The sequence below is a fragment of the Hylaeus anthracinus genome, unplaced genomic scaffold (assembly GCF_026225885.1).
Source record: "Hylaeus anthracinus isolate JK02 unplaced genomic scaffold, UHH_iyHylAnth1.0_haploid 2, whole genome shotgun sequence".
NCBI classification, from domain to species: Eukaryota; Metazoa; Arthropoda; class Insecta; order Hymenoptera; family Colletidae; genus Hylaeus; species Hylaeus anthracinus.
Window position 1 is genome coordinate 6,858,141 of NW_026534838.1, and position 24,130 is coordinate 6,882,270.

General features: G+C 45.3%; 1 protein-coding gene across 4 annotated transcripts in view; it reads left to right on the top strand.

The window, feature by feature from the left end:
- LOC128892926 (uncharacterized) overlaps positions 1 to 24,130 on the top strand; it is a 211,412-nt gene that overhangs the window by 77,030 nt on the left and 110,252 nt on the right. For 3 of the 4 annotated variants that reach the window (XM_054153580.1, XM_054153579.1, XM_054153581.1), the window contains one exon: positions 14,542 to 14,624. The exons of the other annotated variant lie outside the window; for it this stretch is intronic. The gene's annotated coding sequence lies outside the window, so the exon portion shown is untranslated. The remainder of the gene's footprint in view (positions 1 to 14,541; positions 14,625 to 24,130) is intronic. 4 annotated transcript variants of the gene reach the window in all.

Consider the following 24,130-nt stretch of genomic DNA (forward strand, 5'->3'; position numbering starts at 1 on the left):
TGCACGCAACAATATGAGTGATGATTTTATTTTTCAAAATGATAATGATCCGAAGCACACGGCTCGAGCTGTGAAACAGTTTTTTCAAGAAGACAATATTACCGTGCTGCCGCAATCACCAGACATTAATCCAATCGAAAACTTGTGGAGCATCATAAAAAAGACAATACAAGGCTATAATCCGAAAAATTTAAATGAACTTTACAATTGAAACAGCTTGGAGTAATATTACGGTAGATCAATGTAAAAAATTAATAGATTCTATGCCAAGAAGATGTGCCGAAGTGATAAGAAATAACGGATATTGGACAAAATATGGAGTTTAAACAAAAATTGTGGATATTTTTTTTACCAAAAATTATTATTTTTTGTGTAGTCTTAAACTTTTGACTGACGAAATATTATACAAACTTCGTTCCTTTTTTTGTAACTTTGCTACTGAGCCAAATGTCATAATGAAATTTTTGTTGTAAGTGTAGAAATAAATGTCTAATTAGACATTTAATACTAAAAGTAGAACACTGTATTTATATTTTTTACGGACAGTAAATCAATCAATTATTTTTTCCATTTCGTCTTAATGTTTTGTCCGCTACTGTATATGTCCATGTTTATAATGAAAATTTTATTTGTAAACGTGACATTTATCATTTAGACAAACTTCTTCAATAAGGTACAAATACTTACGGGATTAATTAATATCCACATGGATTAGCTGGTTAATCCGAGAGTGTCTCTTCTCGAAGAAAACTCTGATTCTGCAAGGATGCATTGAACGAGATTCGCGAGTCGCGGGTAGGTTAGGCGGGGATAGATTTCTATTGGCAGCGGGTGTCGAAGACGCGATAAGCTCAGGTTTGTGGGTGCTCGGTGAGTGGTTGTGAGGCTGGTGAAAAGTGCGGTGACCCAGTTAAAATAAAAATATACACACGCGTTCGCAAGCATCTACCGGCAATTCGCTCGAATGCTCTTGCGCGTGCTCGCGCTTATTTTTTTTGCCCCCCTCGTCTTTTTTTCCGTTCGCCACGTCGCGGCGCCCCCAGGAGTAGTTAGTTATGTCGCGCGGTTTGCATTTTAAAGAAGCAACGAGAGAACTGGCGACTAACGACGCGTACATCCTCAAATAGAAGCCGCCAACTCCGTTGGATTCAGGAACGTGGAACGAGAAGTGACTGGGAAAAGTCGGTGGAGACGGCGCGGGAAGTGGAGAGGTTCGAGGAGGAATTCTTGGAGCGGTTTTGAACTTAGTAGTCGACCTATGCGAGAGATTGGTTTGTCATATTTTTAAGGACAGGCATCCCTAATCGTACTTGCCGTTGATCATTCTCTCGACTTCTAGAGAGCATGCAACGAACGATGCTTCCGTGCAGTAATCAAAGTTCAACAATCCAGTAGCAACAATTTTCGGAGTGATCATTATCGGAGACATTACTGACTCCATTATCTGTTCTCCTTTGAGTTCGCGATTACTGTAACGACGTTTGTCTTCGGTTCAAGGAAAACTAGTTTCATTACTTAATTTGCACCCGCGGTGTTCCATTGCTTCGAGCGACCAATTTCCCGAAATTAGCCTCGCGGGCGGTGAAATTCATAAAGAAAGCCGCAATACGCTTCCGTTCCTCACACACAGGACGCATACATACACACGCGTACCGTCTGAGGATTACGCAGAGACGTCTGCAGCCCGAGCTCGCATTACGTACCCCCTTTCTCCTGCTATTATGAGGGGCATTAATGCTGCCGGCGGTTGTAGCAGCCAGGGAAAAACAATAGGTATTCCCAGGACACTTGTTAGCCCCTGCCATACCTGTTCATTGTTCCCCGCCGTTGCCTGTCGGTCCTGTTCCACGTGGAAAGGCTAAGGACAGGAGAGATGGGAAAGTAGAAGAGCCATTTCCGTAAAACTTGCCGCTCCTTTTATATTAGCACGATGAAGCAGTCGATCCGCGTGCGTCCTTCCACCGGGCCGTCCTTTAAAGGGAGTAAATAAAGAAATCCACAGCAATCGAATGTTGGCACGTTTTTTTTTTGTTTGTCAGCTTCGTCGAGGGCCGAATCCATTAAGGGGCTGCTTACTCACTTTAAGAGATAAGGTGAAGACTTTTTCAAAAGGCTTCTTCGATTTCCTGCTTCCAAACCTTCCACGAAGGTTTTAAAAAACCATTTACTTGCATTTTCACGTGAGATACATCACGGATGTTTTCAACGAAAAACTTACAGCGAAAAATGTAAACATTGTAGAAAGCATCGATTACAGTAACTTTATCTTTTTGTTTAAGTTTCCTCGATATAAATTTTACGCGGAATCGAGACGAAGCTGCACGGGCGTTGATGTGCGGAGTAACTTGACGCTTTTCAATGACACTGATTAGCTCCTTAATTAGTGTTCCATTATTCGAGAACATGTCGAGTAGTTGTCGCGTTACATAATTAGATCCTGACATCATAATTAGATATCTCTCTTACATTATCGTAGTTTCGCTTGCCACGGTTATCGATTTTACGCATTCGTTCTCTACGTGTATTCGTGCGTAGGTATTTCATCATTTATTCGCATAACTACGAATACTCGCATGTTTTACGCGGTGTATCAAATGAACTATTCGCTGCGCGATTAATACGAACGAATGGTTAAAAGGATTGCCTCAAATCGTTCCAATTGCTGATTTAAAACACAAAAAATAACGTCACTGTATTTGCTAAATCGGAAACTATGGGACCATTCGGATTAGCGAGGGGAATAGGTGTCGTTAATATTTGTAAAATTGTATCAATTTTTTCAAGCTATTCCATTGGCTATCCGAACTCTGCCAAATTGACCAATTTTTGTCAAGCATCTGCAGCGATAAAAAGAAACGAGTATTACCGGATCCACAAATATATTGAACCGACTAACTTCGGGTCTCGATTAATCTAGATCCATCATCGACTATTGTACCAGCGCCATTGGAACGCAAGAACACGAGCCCCACCACGACGAGTTTTAATTCCCGTCGGCTAATAAGGTATAATCATGCACGCGAACGGTGGCAGTCTATAATTAGCGTGCAAAAGAATCGCACGCAGCTCGCGTTCAAGGGTCCCGGCGCTCTCTCGAACTCTCCTCAGCGTCAGAATTCTTCTATAATTCAGCTTCCGTCGCGCAAACAATACCGATAACGAATTAAGCGTGCCAGTTTCGCGCTGCTAAATTACGGCTCGTATCGCGATAATTCCGTTTTAATTTTTGTAGCATCGTCTTTCGTTGAATTTCATCCTCCAGGGCTCTGTAGTTGCTCCCTTAAGAAGAATCGAATCGTATTAAACGCTTTTTACTGTCTAAATTGCCGCGTCAGGGTTCGGATGGGGTTAATTGTTAACATTACAAGGACTGGGGTGCACCGTTCAATCCCACCGAGCAGCGACTATTCTCCGGAGTCGCTCGACCATATAATTGCCGCCTAATGATCTCCTCCGAATTATTGACTAACCACTGTTAAGTAACACCGTTGCGTGGAGCCGTTTAATAACGTTATGACGCACAAATGGATATCGGTGGATGCACGGCGTGTTTATTGTTCGGTCCATCGTAATTCTCGCGTAACGCCAATTATCGTTTCGACTGTACCACCGGTCCCCGCTAGCCGCGGCCGCTCTAGTAAAATTAATGCCGACTCCCGTTCGAGTCGACTCGCGACGGAGACCCCGCAATATGCCGGCGAATATGGAGATCCTGGAGACAGCGGAATTTCCATTGCAAAGATAATCGTGGCCCATTAACGGTGTAACGAGATTTCGACCGCCAGCGGTTTGTATTACTCTTCCCGTTTCGTTGCAGTTAACCCACTATCGGCGTCAGCTAATGTGGTGGTTTGGTTTCATTTCGTGGCGGCTAATCTGCTGCTCGAGCTCGCCGATTAATTCGCCATCGAGGTAGGGAATGATCATAGTACCTGTAAGGGCTTACGCCATCTTGTAGCCCGTGAAACTGATGGAATGTTTGACAATTTTCTACGTACAACGGATTGCTTTGCGAATAAAAACGCGTAACACGCTTGTTAAATCTACTAAAGCTCCCTTTAGAAAACTTTTTTCGATCACGTATCAGACTCCTGTCGCAACGTCGAATTTCCCGTACTCTGATTTACCTCGAACACTCTGTACTCGCTCAGTATACTTAGGGTTCACGGGCACGTGTACACGCGCAAACCGACGCCAATTACGTGTATACCTGGGGACAACACGGTTGCGCGAGGGCGCCTGGCGACGCGTTTCATCGCGAATTGGTATCTCAGGCAGCCCCCGCGGACTCGCAGGCCGGAAAATTGATCGGGAGCCGCTGTACCATTTAATTGTCACCGATTATTCGTGCTCCAGTTTGCCACGTCAACGACAGACAGGGACGCGAGCATTATGCGGCTTTCTGGACACCGGACTGCCCGGTCGAAAGATATTACTCCGGTGTTTCATTGGCGTTTAATTAATTCACTAATTAAGCCCTGTCGATCCGCGGCTCGGTACCCGCTTCCTCTAAATATCGGTGGCCAGGAATTGCTGGAAACGATACTTATTATACGCTCTGCGATCGATACGCTGCCGTGAAAGGAGATGGATTTTACGAACGATAGTTTGTCTTGTTAAGGGGAAACGTGATACATTTTTGTTTACGATAATACATCTTTACTTGAAATTGTCTGGTATTTCTCGGATATGTATGAAAATTTCAGTCAAAGGGTTAAATAAATAAGTGTCCAGGTCCTCCAGCTGTAAGACTCATCCGTAAAAAGGATTAAAGTCCTCAACTAACGTATCCCCTTTCGATCGAGACTAACGCGTATCCCCTTGAGCTCGGCGTACACGTCTCAGAACGTCTGACCGATCGCTTCCTATAATGTTGTGTTTCGCGAGTCCCGCCCTCTAACATTTGAGTCACGTCCCGTGGCATCGTTCGCATATTTCTTGGTCCTGCTATGCTGGACGTGTCACCATCGCGATAAAGCCCGAAAATGGTGCAAATAGCATTGATCGACGATAGCTGGGAGAAGAGGGTTTGGATGTGCGCGTCTGCGGGTCGACTCGAAGGGCGATTGATGAGATCGCAGCTGTCGCGCGACCCACAGACGCACACGGATAGCTTCTTCCGGAGATTTATCGGCCTTTAAGGGTGGTCGATTCAATTACGCTTGCGACCAGCAAACCCCGCGCATTTCGTCTTCGGTGCCACGAAAACAAAGATTTAAGCGAGCGACGTGGGGAATCCTGGTCCGAGCCGGATGGTATAATGGCATTACCAGAGAATTACAAGATAAACGGAGATTATCTGTTTTCATGGGGCACGGTGGCTTCTTTCCGGGGTTTTCGTGCCAACTATCGCAGCCCTGCGCTAATGGCGATGGCGGCGGGGGAAGCTCGTCCCCGAATCGAAGGAAATTTAGTGTTATTGTGCCTTTAAAGTAGCGCTCACCGACAGGTAGAATTTAACGGCGGAGGGGATGTACTTTTCAGAGCGCCGGAGAATTCTCATTCGGACACGCCAGGCATGATTCTTTCCTTTAAACGGTTTTACTTTGCGGTCCGATGATTTTCGTGGTGTTAGCTGTTGATAAAATTTCAAATCGAACCCTAGGAACCCTCGGTAACGTTATTAGAATTATGCACGTGAAAGTTTTCTGCTACGAGGAGAAGAAAGATTCTTGCAAAGTTATGTTATAAAATGATCTCTCGGTTCTTGTTACACGAAGTTACAGATTAACGTTGTTAAAAGGCTCGTTTGAGCGTCCCCCGCTTTTCGAGTTGATAAAAAGATTGCGAGAAGGTTTTATTTTCTCTTCAACCGTTTCATTTATCGTTGACACAAATGGGGCGGTGCTCATTACGACGAAATTGTCTTAACGATAATCTGTCGACGTAGGAGTGCGGCTTCAATTTCTCGACTGCTTCCGGTTTCACGTTTTCATCCTTCCTTCGTATTCCCATTCCTCTGCGGTGGATTTTTTAAATACTGGAACGACGGTCTGTTTCGCGTCGTGCTCGTTCATTAAAGTCGTTGGCGTGATCCGTGGAAACGGCTGAAACGCGAAGAAATGTTCTCTGAAATGAGTTACACCGCAATGTAGACCAATTAACGTTAATTTTTTATTTGGAAACTTTTCTCTTCCGTTGCAAGCCGTTTCCCCATGGCGAGGTGGAAGTGTAACGCACAAAAATTGTTAACAATTAAACGCTCCTAGGAATTGAGCTCGCGATGTTTCATTCCGATTTTTTTCTACCGTTTTCAAAGGACTTGGAACATTCCGCAGAGAAAAGAGTAACGCTCGATTTGTAATTTACGACAAACTTTCTCGTTTTCAAATTTTATTTCGATAAACATCTTCTCTCGAGTTCTCTGTCGTTTAATAAAGCCAAGTAAATTGGAATACAATTGAAATTATATTTCTATGAATTTTCTCCCTGATTGCCTCTGACACTGTGCAGGGGCGAATCAATCGATAAGCAACATTAATCGCATTATAATCAAAATATTTCCCCGCGTAATCAGTTGTTCGTATTCACGGTGCGCCCCTAAGTCATGAATAATGCAGAGCAGCCTCCGCGGTGTAATTTTTATTAACTACGGTGTCTCTAATCCTGTGGTACGCGTCGCGCTGGCCTAACTTAAGCCAATCAAGCTGGGCAAGTATGACTTTACACGGAAAAAAAAGATCTTACGACGAATACAAATATTTAAATAGAAGGCGGTGACCAAATCAATTTTCCATTATAAATATGTGCATGAATAAACTTCACACAAATTTATTTAGAATGATTTAGTACGAATACTTATGGGATTGACTGTATATTCCATAATATCTTACCACAAACAACCTTAACGCCAGCCTTGACAATGGACGACAGTGTGGTCCTCGCGTGTCTTCGTGTTTTCGCGTGAGGGATAATTATTCACGACACGAGCTATTAAGTAGTTGAACAGTTCAGCAGGACTTCTTTCTTAGTTCCGAGGCGCGGAATACGGTTACAAATTATGTGACACAACTTTGGAATCGCCCTCTATCTATAAATTTCGCGACAGCCTTTTAGAGACCACCCTCTCCCCCTGCGTGTTCCTCCTAGATCTCTGTATCTGTCTTTGTGCCATTTCTTCCCTTCGTTCCTCGCATTGTTCTCTCTTCTTCCACTTTCCCTTTCTCCTAGTCGAGTCCTCCATCCCTAATTTATCTCTTCCTCTTGTATGTAGCGGCAGCGTGGCCCCGACAGCCGACAGCCACAACGTGCGTCGCCAAGCAAACTGTTCATCAACCCCTGACCCTATCCCCTGTGCGTCTTCTTCGTCCGGAAACTCTACTCGCCACTCATCGTAACTCCGCCAAACCCTGCCGCTGCGCCACGAGCCGGCAACAGTATCGCTGCAACTGCATTCAACTTTCTCCCTTTCCTCCCATTTGGGTTTGAGCTCGAGTTGAGTCGTGGTCGAAAGCTTCTCCTCTCCTCTGACAGACGAAATCTGGCCGACATTGTAATCAGTCCAAGACCAACACCACGACCAATTGATCCGATTTCTTATCGTTCCAAAACGTATTCAATTCCCCACGCGTGCTCAAGTTTAGCGGCCTCCCCTACGTTGACTTCACGCGTTCGTTATTCCATTGCGATAGTCTGGCAGCAGCGAAGTCGATCGTCGATTACCAACCGCTTCGCGGTAGTAATTCCCGAAGAAATTAGAAGAAATTGGATTTGCGCAGGGGTCGTGGCACCCCACGTGTTATCGCGATTCGTGACGGCGCCGCGACGCCGACGCGGGGTAGACTACAGCGACGCCCTGTTACGAGACGAGATGTAACGGGTGCGTACGCGTGCATAATTCCGCCTGTTCAGTCGGTGGGACGAAAACGTCACTTGACACTAATACAGCAGCCCCGACGCGGCATCGACTCTTGACGAAATTATGGTGTATGCGGAAGGGCTGCGCCTGGTTAGGGAGACCTGTCACGAATAATTTTCTCGCGTCCGCCCTTCGCTTTGTTATTGTTCCCCCGTTACCGTTTCTCTGGGGCTCGAGGAGTTCGTTGTGACGTACAGAAGTGGGTAGGTGAATCTTCGACTGGTTTAATTTTTACATTTCACGACGTTGCTTATAGAAATATCTAGATATAGAGTCAGTCCCATTAGTATTCGTATTCTCTATGTATATTAAAGGCCTGAAGTAAATAGTAGGTTTATCGATAATGATGATAGGATCTTTCAAAATAAATGTTTCATTACAGATGAAACGAAACATTTATTCGGTAACATTAAACCTATAATGAAATTTAGGCAAATTTCTTCAAGAGATATTGAAGGTACGAATACTTACGATACTGCCTGTAATTTTAGTATAATCTACAGTGATAGTTAATCGAAACAAATTGAGCAACTCCCATCCTCGAAGATGAAACAAGAATTTCCAGCCGTGGTAGAGTCTCCCAATCCGCTCTGAATATAAATATTGCTATGAAAATTGAGTCACTCCGCGTGACGAAGACGAGTGGTAACGTCGTTGGTGCATCAATTAAGTTATCGTTCTCTCGGGGTGGTAAGTAATATTGGCGTGACCGGGGCTGGCTGGATTCTACCCCAGCCCCGAACGTCATCCCCTTTTCTATGCCAGGACGGTACGACCGCTATTAAGACGCGGTACTCTGCCACCTCTAACATCCACCCCCGCCCCATTCCGCTTCTTCACAAGGCATCCAAACCGGTCCCACCCCCCTGGCTTCTTCCTTCCCTCGATCGATCTTCATCCATCGCTGCTCTACAAGTCGACAAGCTGCCGGTGCTCACGCTTCGACACCTCTCCAGCCAACTTTCTCGGCTTGAACAGGGTGTCTCCACTCGAATCGGCGCTATTGAATTTTCATACGACGGCTTTCCGCTAGTTTTTCTTTTTCTTTTTCTCCTTTTTTCATTGCATCGAGTTAACCGACGACGTTGCACAGAAATCCTCCTTAAAGGGAGATCGTATTGTCGCGGTTCGAGTAGCGTGCTGGTAAACTGGTGAGTCGATGATTAAGGCGACCGGGTTGTTGGTTTTATTCGGTTGGAATATTCTCGCCCTCCGGTAGGTTCGTTTGGTTACCAAAGTTGTGTGGTTTACGTCACGTCCTGACGCTTAGGTGTGCGGATACTTTTGGGGAACTCGTTCTGCAGTGTTAGAATGGAACGGTTGGGGTACCAACCAACCGTGAACTTTTTATTTATTGACACTAGGGTTAAGATAAATAATTTCCGTCGCGATGAAAGCAATCTGGAACGTGTGTCTACTTTAAAACCAGTGGTCCTCGTGAGTTCTGCGATGGACGGCATGTTTCCTGGACCGATGCATTAGGTATGTCTATCCTTGCGCAGGAGGATATTCCGTGGTAAGGTTGGTTCCGGGTCTCCTTCGGTTCCGTGTGCTCGTAAATCCTTCTTCCTCTCCATCCGTGGCTCTCGCGGTACATGCTCACCGTGTATGTCGACACGTATCCTTCGAAGAGGAGGTACGACACGCCGTCCAACGGTCTCCAGCGTGTGGTTTATCTTGGAAATGTCCGGGAGAGGCCGACAAAAAGAGTCGTAACGTCCCCGTTACGTTATGTCGAAGAAGATAAAAGATCCTTGACGATAAGTCGCGGTCGAGCGTGTTCCCAGTCTGGCGAAATGTGCTAAAAGGGGGAGGTTTTCTGGGAACGAGGTAGCTACCATTTAATTCATTTAGAACATTCTTCCTCAACGTGGACTATATCGCTCCCTGGTGGACGATTGACACCTCCAAGTGGGTGATTTGCTTTTGGAGGGCGATGGTCACTTTACGTGGACAAACGAAAAATATATGATTTAACACGTTCCAGCTTCTGTGGCTGGAAATTACAGTCTTAAATATGGCGATTCCAACGTCGTATTTAATATCGATATTCTTCAAGTTTTAATTTTTTACCCCCGTCTTCTAAATTAAACGACTCTATAACCGTGAAATTGTATTGTAAAGCCAGGAGGACACGCATCCAAATGCAAATACAATCTACATAAAATTTGAACAGATCAATAATTAACAAGAAAACGGTATTCGCAATTTAAAATCTGTATATCCCGAATACTCTATTACTATTGACAAACTGCATGCATTTGAACTCGATGGAAATAAAAGTGAGCAGTTAAATAACTCCGACTGTCGGAGATACTCGTACGGGTGGAATTTCATTAAATTTTAAATACCGCATCGATACTATCTTTCGTACACATTTTCGTTCGTATTTTCTTTAATTGAAATCCGATCAGCTCGCTATTTAAATTTCATATCGAACCACTCGACATAGCACACCGTGCGATATTTTAAATGATTACTCTTACCCAGTCATTTATTTAAAGCAAACAATAGGAGAACTTTTTATAATTTACCGATGCATCGGCACGTAAAATAAATGACGAAATGCAGCATTCCGATCATCGTCAGTTGGTGCGTTGGCGAGCGTATCAAATGAGACGTGATCATTTTATTTTAAACAAATATTTCGGTTCATTAAGTGCTACGGTACTTGTCATTATCTGTCACGCTGGCGTGAAATATCCTCTCGTACGTTGCGGAGTTTATTTTCGTGCAAACAAGTCATCGCTAATTTTCCTGCAAACCGTACAGCCCGATTTCCCATAAGAATTACACATAAAATGTATTAATGCGGCGCATCACACGTGCAAATAATAATGAATACACATCGTGTGTGCTTTTTTAAACAGAGCAAACCTCCGAATTACACGACAAACAAATTATCGAACGCATTGCGGTTTGTCTTTTTTCCCTCGTTATTTGCGAAAAGGGCTGCGTCGTCGCGTTACGTTGTAATTACGCAAACGGAGATAAATGTCGGAGCGAGTTTATTAAAATTGGGACAGGTATGAACATACGATTATTGGTTGTTCCTTGAAAGTGAACAGTATGGCAGTGGTTCGGTAGTTTCAAGATTATAGCCATATGTAGCGAAACTATCGTTTGGGTTGCAAAGGATCCAGGCTTAGCGATCCGCAGTCCGAAGGATAACGCTCGTCTCGTCGAAGACGCGAAGCATATGGAACAATATGCAGCTCGGATGCAAACCCTAGAAAGAACCGTGGATGTATATTCACCGGTAGCCGGATCACCGGGACCGTCTGTCTACATTGTGATCGGTTCTCGAGATGGCGAGCGCTTTCAAGGACGATTTCATGCGACGGCGATTTAAGATCTCCCGGACCCTTCCACGAGCGGCTGATTTCACGTTCCTTCTTTTTTGCACACGGACGCGAACACCCATAGACATTTGGGATTACCGCGAACAGCGAGGTGGAGATGCTCGAGTGAAATGGCAAAGAGAGGGGTAGAGTTTTTCTCGATGACCGAGCATCGACCACGACTTTCCTCCCCATTTCGCCTCTTTTCGTCGTCTCCCTTTCCGCCTCTCTATCTCACCAGCGTGTCCCGAAAGCCGGTGGCTCGGTTACCAACGTTACAAGCCTCGAGAACTCGAGAGAGCGACCTCTTCCGCCTGCTCCTCCAGAATTCTCCCATTCCCACCCTTTTTCCTGCCGCGGCACCACCGGCACCGGCTCCTTCCGCGAGATATATAGACGGCCACTAAACTTCTGTCCTTGCCATCAATTTCCTCGTCCGAGGATCGCGGTACCAGCCACGATTCCTACCGAGCCGGTCTCGTTTGCCAAACGCCTGCAGGCCTGATCTTTTTGCCCAACCGAGCTCGACCGCCATCTTTAAAGGATCGTCCCCTGCGACGGTCATTCTTCAGCCACTGGCTCTCGGGGACCGTTTACACGTATCGACAAACAGCTCTGTAACTCTGCGTCGCGTCGGCCTGACCTGCCGGTACAATTGAATGGAACCTGACCCGGATGTTCCTCGTTTGACATGGGCTTGGTAATTGAACTCTGTACCGAGTCTCGAGATTGGGAAGACTGTATAGTTCAGATGTGCAACCTAGACCTAAGGCCAGGGATGACGAATCTGCTACCTCTGGGGACATACAGTCAGTTCCATAAATACTCGTACCCTCTATGTCTATCGAAGAGACTTGTTAAACAACGTTTAATCCATTTATTTTATATATCGTACCCAAATATTCATGCTGCGATTTAAAAACTGTAGAAGTAGCTTCCCTTTATGGTAACAGCAATTTCTGGCAAAGGTTTCTGCTCAATATTAAAGACAGTGGAAGTATCGGTGCTTTCTACTGGGTCAGAAGCAACAAAATTTCGCAAAGTATAATATAAAGATCAAAGGCTCCTCAGCGTTACGAAGCGTCATCACTGGAACGCTTCAGAGAAGACGAAGAGCCGCTCGTCCTGAAGCCGGATCACAACAGAAGAACGTTTTTGATCAGACCGAGGCTTTATTATATGGCTTTGGATCATATCTTTAAAACGATATCTTGAAAATCGCTGTGCAAGATCTTTAAAAGATTACTCAACGTTCACCTATAAAATATAGATTTTTGCTTCGAACCGTGTCATCTATTCTCCGTTGGTTTTTCCAATCGGTGCGAACCTTGAACGTAATAAGATTTTAATCTTGCTTGCGCGCTAGATTATAGGATTAGGTTTGGAATGGGTCTGACAATGAGTCAGATTATGTTAGATCTAGATTATACTGTATTATGTCAGTGTTAGCCGTAGAGTAAAGCTAGGATAAACTCTGTTATATCTGGATTACGACTAAATTCGCCCTGCGTTTAGCTATGTATGCTTCATCTATGCTGCGGATGTATTATGTTTGAGTGAGGTTAGAGTTTGAGCGAGGTTGGATGATTCAGGGTTAAGTCTACGTCACGTATGCGATAAGCGAGAGTTATATCGGGGAGGGAAACTAGATTTTCTCTTAGCGTATTAACATACGTCTAGCGTGAGATATACTTGTCTGTGGTTGTCCACGTCGGATCTGAGCTAGGTTTACAACGAATCTACGATAATGCTAGGTCGAATTATAATACCAAGGTCTTTATGAATAGTTTAGTAACAGATTGAAAACTGACGAATATTATACAGAACAGTAAAAGAACGCGTTGATCTGAAATAAATTCGATGTTTGTAGATCACGCATTTGGTTTACCAAATTTTGAATAGGTCGAAGCTTTTATTTCCTGTTCCATCTAGTAATGCAAATGCGACCGTGTTATTCGCGGCGTACGCTTCGTATGAATATTTCATTCGAGGGAATTATTGTTTGACTATCGTTCGCGAACAGTTGCAGATAAAACTAGGTGTAGTGTCCGTTCGTAAAAGATTCACAGAGCGAACGATCGGTCCCAAGAAACCCGTAGAGGCGGAAAAACCGCCCTCGGTGGAGACGATGCTTTAAACGCAAAATACAGTGTAACGAGTGCGAAACAAATCGTCTCATAAAACGTGCACTTGAAAGATATTGCTGAAAACGGATAAGACCATTCGGCAATTCGGAATACATCACGGATCCCACTCGATAAATTGTCAATTTTGTTCGCCGCTTGGATTATTTCAGTTAAGGGAGTACACGCGATTCTCATAACCAGAATTCAACAAATGTTGTTCACGATTTAAGTACATAGCATTGTTCGTGATTAAAAAAGTAACAGTGCTATCAGTAATTACGCTGTTCTTTGTTCTGGACAAGAGTAGATGAAATATTACAACCGCGCGCGTCCAAAGCCAGCCAGAATATCAATGCGCTCGCGATTACCGTGCTTGGCCATTTCGCGAAATGGTGGCAGCCATATTTATTCCCGTAGTCCCTCGGCGGAAATTGAAAGTGCTTAAACGCGGATACGGAACTATGTAGCAGCCGTGCACGGTGATACGTGCTAATCCGATGTTACTTCCGGGTCGGAGCATGCGAAATGCACGTCTCGCTCGATTTTCGCTTGTCGGACAAATTATTTTCAAACCTTGCCGTATTCTCTGCCTTTCGAGACGTCCTTTATCTTGTATGTATTGTTTGAATCAGTAAAAATATGAATATTTATAAACATCCGCAGTTGAATCACGATAGGTAGGCTTGTCGGAGTGGGTTCAGTGACGGCGCGCAAAAATTTTATGTCAAATATGGCGTGCGCCCTGTCTACTAGAAAATCCCATCGGGAGGATTTTGATACAGCTGGATTTTCGCGAGTAGACAGGTTTAGAGCCGTACAACGCGATGCGTGTGCTTTTTCATAAATTGTGGCAATAACGTTGTGCTCACAGCTACGTGAATAAGCATGTGTTCGACGTGGTAAATCTGTCGCGCATCCGTCGCTGCTGAACGCGTTCCGATCGACCTGCCTTACGCGTGTCGTCGAGCCTTTAATTTTCAAGTTTACAACAAATTTTGTTGTAACATTAACTTTATCGCAAAATGGTCACTGCGAGGCACAGCTAGTTAATAACAAATATCTGAACTTTAACTGCATTACTGTTCTTTAACTGATAGTTGCGTTGAGAATTGATCGGGATGAAAATCCCGCATCCCGTCGTCGGTTTTATCCGGTGTTGACCGACGGTTATCATCGGATCGGTTTACCAATCTCATTTCGGCCTGCTCTGTTTCAGAGTTTGCCATTCCAAGTGTACGATGCGGTGATTCCAGGGCGGAGAGTCCATCACGTGAAGACTAGAGCGCAGTCATACAAGCGGTGAGTCGGATTTCGATTTCCAACGAGTCTCATTGCCCGGAGGCAGCCCCTTCGCGTTAATTTTCAATTCACCGCGACGCTGCTCCTATCTGGGAAACCGTTTTCAAACTCGTCCGCTCTCCGGTGTACCGGTCGAGCGGAAAGGACTTCCGGAGCGCAACAATTAATAGTTCACCGCGCGATCAGGGAAACGTGTTCCATGCGCGCGGCACGCTCGTCCCGGGCATTTATTTTTCCGGCCAGTTTTCGTCCGTTTTCCGCGGTTTTATCTGGCCGCGGCGCGGAATTGTTTCAACTTTTCCGCGAGGGACGCGGAGGGGGAGGCGAAACTCAGCGGGAGAGCAACTGCTGAAACCTCGTAACGAGCGAAACAATGGTTAAAACTTGGCCAGGACGCTGTCCCGGCGCGCGTTCCCGAGCTTATAGAATAGCTTTCAAAACTCATATCTGTCGAGATATCGTGTTAATAAAACGCCACACCCGTCGACTTTTGTTGTGAGTTTTCGAGCGTACCGTTTAATCGCCGCCTCTAAATCAATTTCGGCCAAGAATCTCCTGCGTCGATGCCGCGGCATAAAACAGTCAGCGTCCGCGTCGAAACGTTCTCTGGTTCCAAGCTTTTAGAAAGCCGCGGTTTCGCTATCATTTTCGGCTTTCATTCGCATTTACTCAGACCTCCAGCACCCCCCGCCCCCTGTCCTCGCATGAGAATCGTGTTTAAAATTCATTTCCCTTTAAAACAGCCTCTCTTTTTTCCCAGCGTTGAACTCGCGGTCCGTCTCGTTCGCGCAACCGGAGAGTGCGTACGACAACCTTGCTTTGCTTTGGTGTCCATGTTGGAAAGCGGTTGAATCTTTATCCCAGGATGAGTCTCTTTGTTGAATAATTTTCATCGCGATCTTCTTCTCTTGGAAATCTGTATTTTTTCATGGATTCTACGTTAACAATCCCGCCCTGTTTTGGATAATTACAATTCAGGTTGTGTCGTACTAATTCTACCGCGCAAACAACCAAATGTCCCACAAAATGTGAATTCCGCAGCTTTATAGGGCATCCAAGCTCAACGCGTCATACAGAAAAGTAATATACGCATACGTGCTTTTTTCGTCGTATAGCAATGGTGTTTAGTATTCTCTCTCTTCAGCCTCCATTTTTCATTAACTTAGAGATAATGTTCTTTCTTATCCGCGCAAATGAAAAGTGTGTGAGATAGCCTACCTCTGTGGAATTACGGTCAAAGCGTTTCTTTAAACGAAGTAAATAGTCCAGATGTGGGTTCAAAATGGTTTCTATTTCGGAGGCCATGGATAATTAACCCTTCTTTTCTGAATCACTTTTATCTCTGATTTCGACATAATTTCACGGAGTAGCCGCTACCTACGCGTCCGAAGATTTCGCCATGAAAATTTTCATTCGGAGAATTAATCGAACGCGCGAGCTCGGCTTAATTTATAAAATTTCTGTATGCTTAAAAACGAGAGAACTTCTCTAAAAAAATTTTGATCAAAGTTTCTTCGGTGCATCTTGCGGTGGATTCCATTATGGGAATGTCGAGTCCTTTGTAGGAGCACGTGAAAGGGAACGTCACTCCCGCTTTTTTTCCATCAAAAATGAGATGCGCGAGAAGAAAGGACCGACGAAAAAAAAGTTACATAATTAGAGCTGATGTTTTTTTTTTCGCCCGGTCGAAAGCGTCCTTAAAGTATTCTAAAGGGATGCTGGTAACGCGAGCACGTAGCTGCTGCTTTTCCGCGAGGCACAAAGGATTTACCAGAGTTCGGGTCACGGATTAATGGGGAATCCAGCGAAACCGGGAGCAAGGCACGCGTGTATGCGTATAGGGGTGCGTGTAATATTACTTGGGTACCGCTTTTACACTAGAAGCTTGGGATCACCGTTGATGAAACTTCGAGTTAAGGTATTTTCTATATTTAAATTCTTTTGAGGTACGTCTTTCGCGTCGTTCGTTCTATAGCAAATTAATGAATAAATTTGTCGTATACACGGTGTGGTATGCTGGCACTAGAACAAGGATGTTTTCGTTTTGGAGAATTTTAACGAATACGATGTTTCTCGTAACTTGTAACTCAGTTACCAGCTTGATTCTTCAAAATTGTAATCGAATAGACCTAACGGACACAAATCTTTCGCACAGTTCGAGCATCAAATTCCGTGACCGGTAAAAGATAAACGCGACCGGGTCAATTTCCAGCTCGTCGCCAAGTCAAGGCAGTTCAAGTTCTCCGTCTGGCCGGGCCGATTAATCGATAATCCCCGGCGTCTTCCACGAAAGCGAGAGTACTTCTTCGAGACGAAGCGATCGCTGAAAGGGAAGAGAGTGGCGTATCGACGTTTCTCCTTCCGGTGCACGTTCCTCCTCGATGCTTCTGCATTCCTGTATCGCGTCTCCCGAGCGCTTTTGCGTCCGTGACATCGTGTTGCTCCATTCGCAGCTGGACTGGGACTGATCGATACCGCACGGACACCAATGAAAAATTTCCAGACTCTTCATTCCTCGTTTTTGTCGTTTCGAATTAGGTAGAATGGACGAATCGTTTCTGGAAAATGCTTATATTGCGAACGAGACAGTGTGACCGCACGACGAACGACACGAACTTTTTCGAAGCGAGAAACGATTACGATTCTCGGTGCACTTGGCACGGGATGTCGTGGCAGCCAGACTCAAAGCTAGCAGTCCCTCGACCGTAGTCCTTCACCGTCGGATCCTCGAGTCTTATATAAATATACATTTTCCGGGGTAGATGGGGACAAAGTAGGGTCTGAGAACCCCTGAGATCCTTCCTTTCAGGTCCTCCATTCTCGCTTCGATGAGAAGAGGATGTCCGGAGAACCCTGGGACCATTGTCTTAATTGAGAGAGGTTAATTCGAGACGGACGAGTTCTGAGAGTTATAGACATTCTGCCGTGTTTAGCCGGGGCTTAGGCGAGTTCTCTTCATCGCTCGACAGCTTCGCCGAGATCCAGACGTGTCCTTTTCGTCCTGCTCTCCTCAGCCTTCGTTTCTGTCCACGTGGATTTATACGCACTCGGGAACGACCCGTTTGAAAGTAGCTGGTACCTTGGGATTCCATTGTAGCTTCCATCGCGTCATCTAATTCGCATCTTATCAGCTTTGATTCGGCTAAAACCAGCCTCGTTTCTAAATTTTCACTGTAAGAATGTTGGTTCGCTCGCAGCAGGCGTTGCCACGTAATACTCTCGCTTCACGGTTCTCTGACCCAAATCATAGCAAAGAACTACTTACCCTCGTTCGTCCCGCGTCCCCCAGCCTCCTTCGTCGCCAACCTTTCGTTTTTCCCTCTGTCATTTAGTCATTAGAGCTTTTAGGCTACTCAGACTAATCTAACTTTTAACAGACCGTTACTCGCCGAGCAAGAAATGTTTTCGAGTTGGAGACGACCTTAGACACCCTCGCGCGTCTTACCGAGAAAGCATCCTTGGCTCGACGAGTACCCTCATTGCATAATGTACTCGCCGAAAGGCCGATACGACGGTACGGGGGGGGATGAAACGAAAGCTGCGTGGCCGTCGAGGCGCATCTCGAATCGAGGGCTCGTCGTTGATGAGAGTGACTCTCCCTGCACGAGAGAGTCAAGTCTCGTCGCGCAGGAAAGAAAGAGGGCAAGGTGGAGGAGAGAGGAGATCGCGGAGGTACAGGAATCATGGCAGTGTGTTTCTGAAACGTGACCGCGCATAACGTAAAATTCGTTGGGAAAAGTGGATGACTGGAGAAGAAGAAATCCCCAACGACGGCGATGAAATTATGTGGATCGAGAGGAGCGCTGATTACGATAGATGAAACAATCACGTTTCAGCCAGCTTCTCCAGTTCCGATTTGCATTCGAAACGACACTTGTCACTTGTCAAAGTCCATCATAAAAAAACGAATAGATTAACAACGACGTCGCGGTAGTAAACGAGCATTCATCGATGGAGAGGCCAACGAGTTGCCTTTTCTATACGCGTCTCCGTCGTTCGCATAACTTTGTCACCGAGCACTCGACCTTGTTTTTTCAGCGAAGCGGCGAAACATCTCTCGTCGAGGAGAAACGAGTCGCGAACAGTTTATTTGCACGCCAGAAGGCAAAGAACGACGCCAGGAGAGAAAGGTGCCGGCGGCAAAGTTTTAATTGTGAAGCTGTGTCCATTCGATGTTGAAGAGATTCCAGGCTACTTTGACGCAGCACGAATAGCGACTGATTAAAGAGCATAGAGCACGGGATACCGATGATATTAAAATTTAATTGGCGTAAAGTTGGCCCCACGACGTGCAAGGCGTATTCAGGAATGAGGGTAGAAACTTTAGGGTGAATTCCATCGGGCAAAAAAGTAACGGAAAATTCGTGTAACCTGTTTTCATGGTGGAAAATTCTTTTGTAAAGGAAAAAACGTAACGTCTACTATTTTACTTGGTATAATATTCCTGCTGCATGAGCAGAGTCTAGAGAAATCAAAAAGGATAGGGTCAAATGTCTGTTGTTACCTCGAAGCTTCTTTGCTAACCTCCTATAAGCGGTGTAACTAGAATTCCGAAAACGTGGGTGGTTAAAACCGAAGGAGAGCACGCTACGCTCCAGTTTCATTTTTCTACCCGACGTTCTTTGTCTCCTCTATTGCTTCCACAGCGAAATTTCCCACGTGCTTGATCACGTCTCAGATTTCGTTGTGTCTTTATCATTTTTTACATTTTCTCTCGGCTCCTTTGACGAGGGAGGAGACTCAGAATGTCAGCAATGTTCGATGAAATTGCGCACCCGGTGCGTGTGTTATTGGATACCTTTTGGGATACTATCGGTAAGGTATTGGAAACGTTTAAGGATAAATTGATTAAAATTCTCGAGTTACGTGGAATATCGTATAAAACCCAATCATTCGATAGATTAACGACTTTGGTACAGTTCGAGTACAGCCGCAAATTTTACCGGGATCGTTTAAGGGAGGAAAACAAACTCGGCAAATGTTCAAACTTATTTTACGATTGAAAATCTTCTTATTTTCGAACAGCCGAAATTCATGTCCGGTCATATGGTGAAAGACGTAGTTCAACGTAGTTTTCAAGGTGGAATTTCGAAAATTCCTGGGAACATGATTTTGCGGAAGTATGCTGACCTTCCGGACCTCGAAGATCGTCCCTAATTGCCCGATGGCGGAATCGTTGGTTCCGCCATTACCACGGACAAAGAGTGGATCCGTTATCCCCGGTCTGGCGGATCGTTGAAATATTGCCAGGTGGCGGATATCAGCCGCGGCCTACCGAAATGGCTTCCATTCCTTTCCAGCAGCTGACTCTGGATTAACCGGCCCGCGAGGGTTCCTCTCGGATAGCTGACTGAGGGGTATTAAAACCGGCCCCCGATATTGCTTTCTTCAATTTGCAACCGCTCCGAGCCACTGACACGACGCCGACGCTCCTAACGCTGCTCCTGGTCCTCATGAATCAAAAGCATCGCTTCGAGACGTTTACGAACTATTCCTAGCCCGTAGGCCTCTGTATCGATCCTCCGATCGGTCTCCAGGTGCGCTCCACGCGGAGAACCGATTGCTCGGTTAGATGCTCCGGGAAATGCCTTGATTTCCAACGATTAATCGGAGTAGGAAGACTCTGCGGAGCCTCGTGTCCGAGTTTTCATTGGGGGGTTCTTGATAATCGACGAAAGAAGCAGCAACCAGAATCTAGCAGAAAACTAACCGAGTTTCAACTTCCAGCCCTCGAGAGCTCTTTATTTGTTGATTTTTCAACTCAGTCTCCACGTCACCCATACATGGATAACAGAGTGCTACTTCACTCGATCTATCGATAATAACGCCTCGAAGCGAAGGAAATTCTCTTCCATGAATATCTTTGTCCCCAATTGTATTCATCTGTAGCTCCAAATCGGCGTGCACACTTTACCAAATTAACCCTCGGAGTGTCGTTGCGTAAAAGGGACGCTCGCTGACATTCTCCAGCGCTGCCAGCGAAGAAGCAACGTAATTTTTAGTTTCCCATCGCAATAACAACAGGAACGTCTGCCGGTTACAGACCCGCGGACGATCTCGGCTTTAGGGCAGGGGTGATATCGTAACGAGAGTTGTTGCGAAACTGTGGCCAGGATGATTCAGAGGGAAGTTTTTTACGGGGCTCCTGGCCGTGGCTTCCGTTCCGTTTTCAGCAGCAGCTTCCACGAAAGCGTTCCGCTTCTTTCCCGTCCAACCCTGTTTTCTTTCCATTTTCTTCTCTACTTATGAATCAGCTACGCGTCGTTACCGTTATTCGCGACAGATCGTCCGCCGTTTTTAACGGCACACCTTTTTCTCCTCGCGGAGTGGAAGCACGCCGGATACCTGGAGCTTTTATCATTTATTACCCGCCATTAAACGGAGTCGCCTACGCCGGAACATTGGAGGATTCACGAGCATAGTTTGAAAACAGAAATTAAATTGTTGATCGTTACTTATCAGAGAAAAAAGTATGCCTTCAGAAGTTGCAAAAGTCTGCAGATTCTTTGGATCAATAACTGCTAGGTCCAACTGTTACATGGGGGTGGTTTTCTAATGATGTGGGCGCCTAGGATACCTCATTTGCCAAGGATTCCCTATCTTCAATGATTCTAAAAAATGAACCGACTCTAAGCTTTCTCGCATCGAGATATAATATAATCTAGCTCTTCGTTGAAACTCGTTCGTCGGTAGACAACAAGCGACCCCAATAGGATTCGGAGTGACGATACGCTCGACGTTGAAGGAGTGCCCTCCGCTGTGGGGCTCTTCTTATAAAGCGTGACGTTTAACTGTTTTTTAACCCCGACACGAGAAACGTTTCAAACGTCGGAGCTGAAAGTAATACGTTTTGGTACTTAACAAAGGAGCGAACCCTTCTTCCAAATTTATATTATCGAGGGTTGTACGGATGGTGTTGTATCAAAGGGGAAGGACCACTTAGAACGGTCTGAAAGAGGTTGCGAATGCTTGTGAATTTTTTTAGGGGGTAAACGGAAAATCTTCTGGTGATAAGTTTCAGAGTATTCGAAAGAATGTTTCTTAAGAATTTAGATTTAAGGGTTGACTCTGGTTCTTTCGTAGGCGAGGCAACTGTAATCCATAGCTAATTGTCTCGAGGAACGGCGTGCCGAGACCAAGTTGGTCCCAACACAATGGACGATCGATTACGAAGCACGTCACGGCCTAACTTCGCAGAACCGCGAAGATTTTACGTGGCTGTATTAGTTTCTCCCTACCCGACAAGACGAATTTCGCGCGCCCCGGGCTTCTAAAAGTTTCGACACGCTCGATATTCCACCAAAATATCCGTCGACTTAGCTTCCGTCTTTGTAGGCTGACGATCCACGCGGCGAAAACACATGGAAGCGTTGTTAACTGAACATCGCCAAGTCGACCGAATGAATAATGCAGCAGCATCTCGAGTAATCAGTGGATGACAAAAGCCGGGACGTCTGCGTGTATCGCGCAGCCGCTTGTGTTCTACACGAGGATTCGGCTCGACCTGTCGCCTCCAAAAAGCTTCCATCCTCTTGATTGGTCGATTATACCGTTAAGTAATCGTTTAACCATTAGCAATTATACTGCTATTTGGAGAATATGCGTAAAAAGTGTGCATGAAAAGCTAACCAAAGTTGGGACAGTTTTTAACCCACCCAATTCGAAAGAGTCGATTAGATGTTTAGTAAGTTTTAGCGCAGATCTCGGTCCTCTCAAACTTCCGATGACGTCGCCGGAAGTCCTCTCTTCCACGTCGAGATGTTCTTGACGTTGCCGTGATTCAAGGACCGCAGAGATCGATACGCTCGAAATTCGTGGCGAGGGTCGTTCGATAGGGGCGAGTCGCCGGGGTGGAAGGGTGGCCGCGCGGTGATTTTGCGCCTTTAATATCCAGTTTAAATATTCATGAGAGCGAGGAAGAGCGCGAGATATCGTATCTTTGCGCGCAAAGTCCTCGGTACACGACGTATTTTCAATCCTGGACACCGGTGCGTTGTGCTTGCGCAGTGCATAACGAATGAAAGGTGTTATTTAAATTTCATAAGGGCTTTGGGGGGTTCGCCGGCAAAAAAAATGAGTCATCTTTTGTGGAGCAATTTTAAACGAAAGCGTTCTTCCCTTCCTGATCACTGCTGTCCCGAGGGGAAGCCCTCGGTGTTGCGTTTACTTAAATAATTACGGGGAAGAGAAGCTAGTTTCTCATTTTCTACATAATCACGTTTACTCGTCAACCCGATCTAGTCTTAGCCGATATGTAAACTTTTCTATTCGTCTCGGTCACTTAACGAGCAAGGAACTCATTTTCGGGAGTGACTAATCCATAAAAATGCATTTCGCTCACCTCAAAGGATGGATGTCTCGGTATTCATACTTGCATCACCGACGTCAAAAAGATTAATGCCTCGCTCGCAGCGAGGAGGCGAGTCTTTTTCTACAAAAAAAAAAAAAAAAAAAAAAAAACAAGATGGTAGGAGGCGAACCGGTATCCGGAAAAAGCACTTTCCGCTGCGAGGAAATTACATTCTCGTCTCCGTTCTCGTGGATTTCTTCATTTGCATAAAAATCTTGATAACAAAATGTTGTAATTCATATTTTCCGCGCTGTGCGCCTCTCTGTTTTCTAGTTTCTTTTTTGACCGGTGTAAGAAACGGAATTTTCAACGCACGATTCCAAGGATACGAACGCCTCGTTTTGTATGTTTGTACGGAGAAGAACGATAAATCGACTAGGTTCGAGAAGTATAAAGGATTCTGGTTTGCATTAATAACGAGAGGAGCAAGATTCACTTGACTTCTCGGCCAGCAAACTGTGAGAAACGATGAAGTGAAACAGAGAGTGTTTGCATGCAGGGCTTTGGCAAAAGGAAAGACACGGTGGAAGGAAAAGACAGCGAGACGATCATAAATCACTATTAAATCTTGAAAGGGTCAAATCCGTCGAGTAATCTATCAGGTCATAGTCTACCTAATATAACGGTTGAGTAATTGCAGCCAGTGTACGTGGAGAGTAGCTTCATCGATCCGTACTTGTTCCGTGCTCAATGATGCAGACGGAGTGTTATGTACGCTATCGAGTCGTTAATCGATTAATAATCGCAGTATTTATTTAATCGTCTAGTATATTTCTGTCAATCAAAGGTTTAACGGACGCCCAAGTCACGGATGAAAAACGCAAAACTGTTTAACATTTCTATATCTTACAATTAGCGAAGAATACTCACTCGTAAAAGGCGTCTTTCGTCTACTTTCAACACGTGAACCGTCAGACATGGCTGGTGATCCAATTTCCCCCTGTTGAAGGGTTAACAGACGCTCGCGTCAGGAATGAAAAACGCAAAACTGTTAATCACCGGCGGAGTATAGTTGGAAAAACGTAACGCTACCAGGTTTCTTAATGGCAAAGCTCAGTGTTCGCGTCGTCGCGACGCGACGTCTCCGCCCACCTTCTGAAACTTGCGTCCTACGGTAGAGCTATTTTTCAGGATCACCGAGACCGGAGGAGTTAAT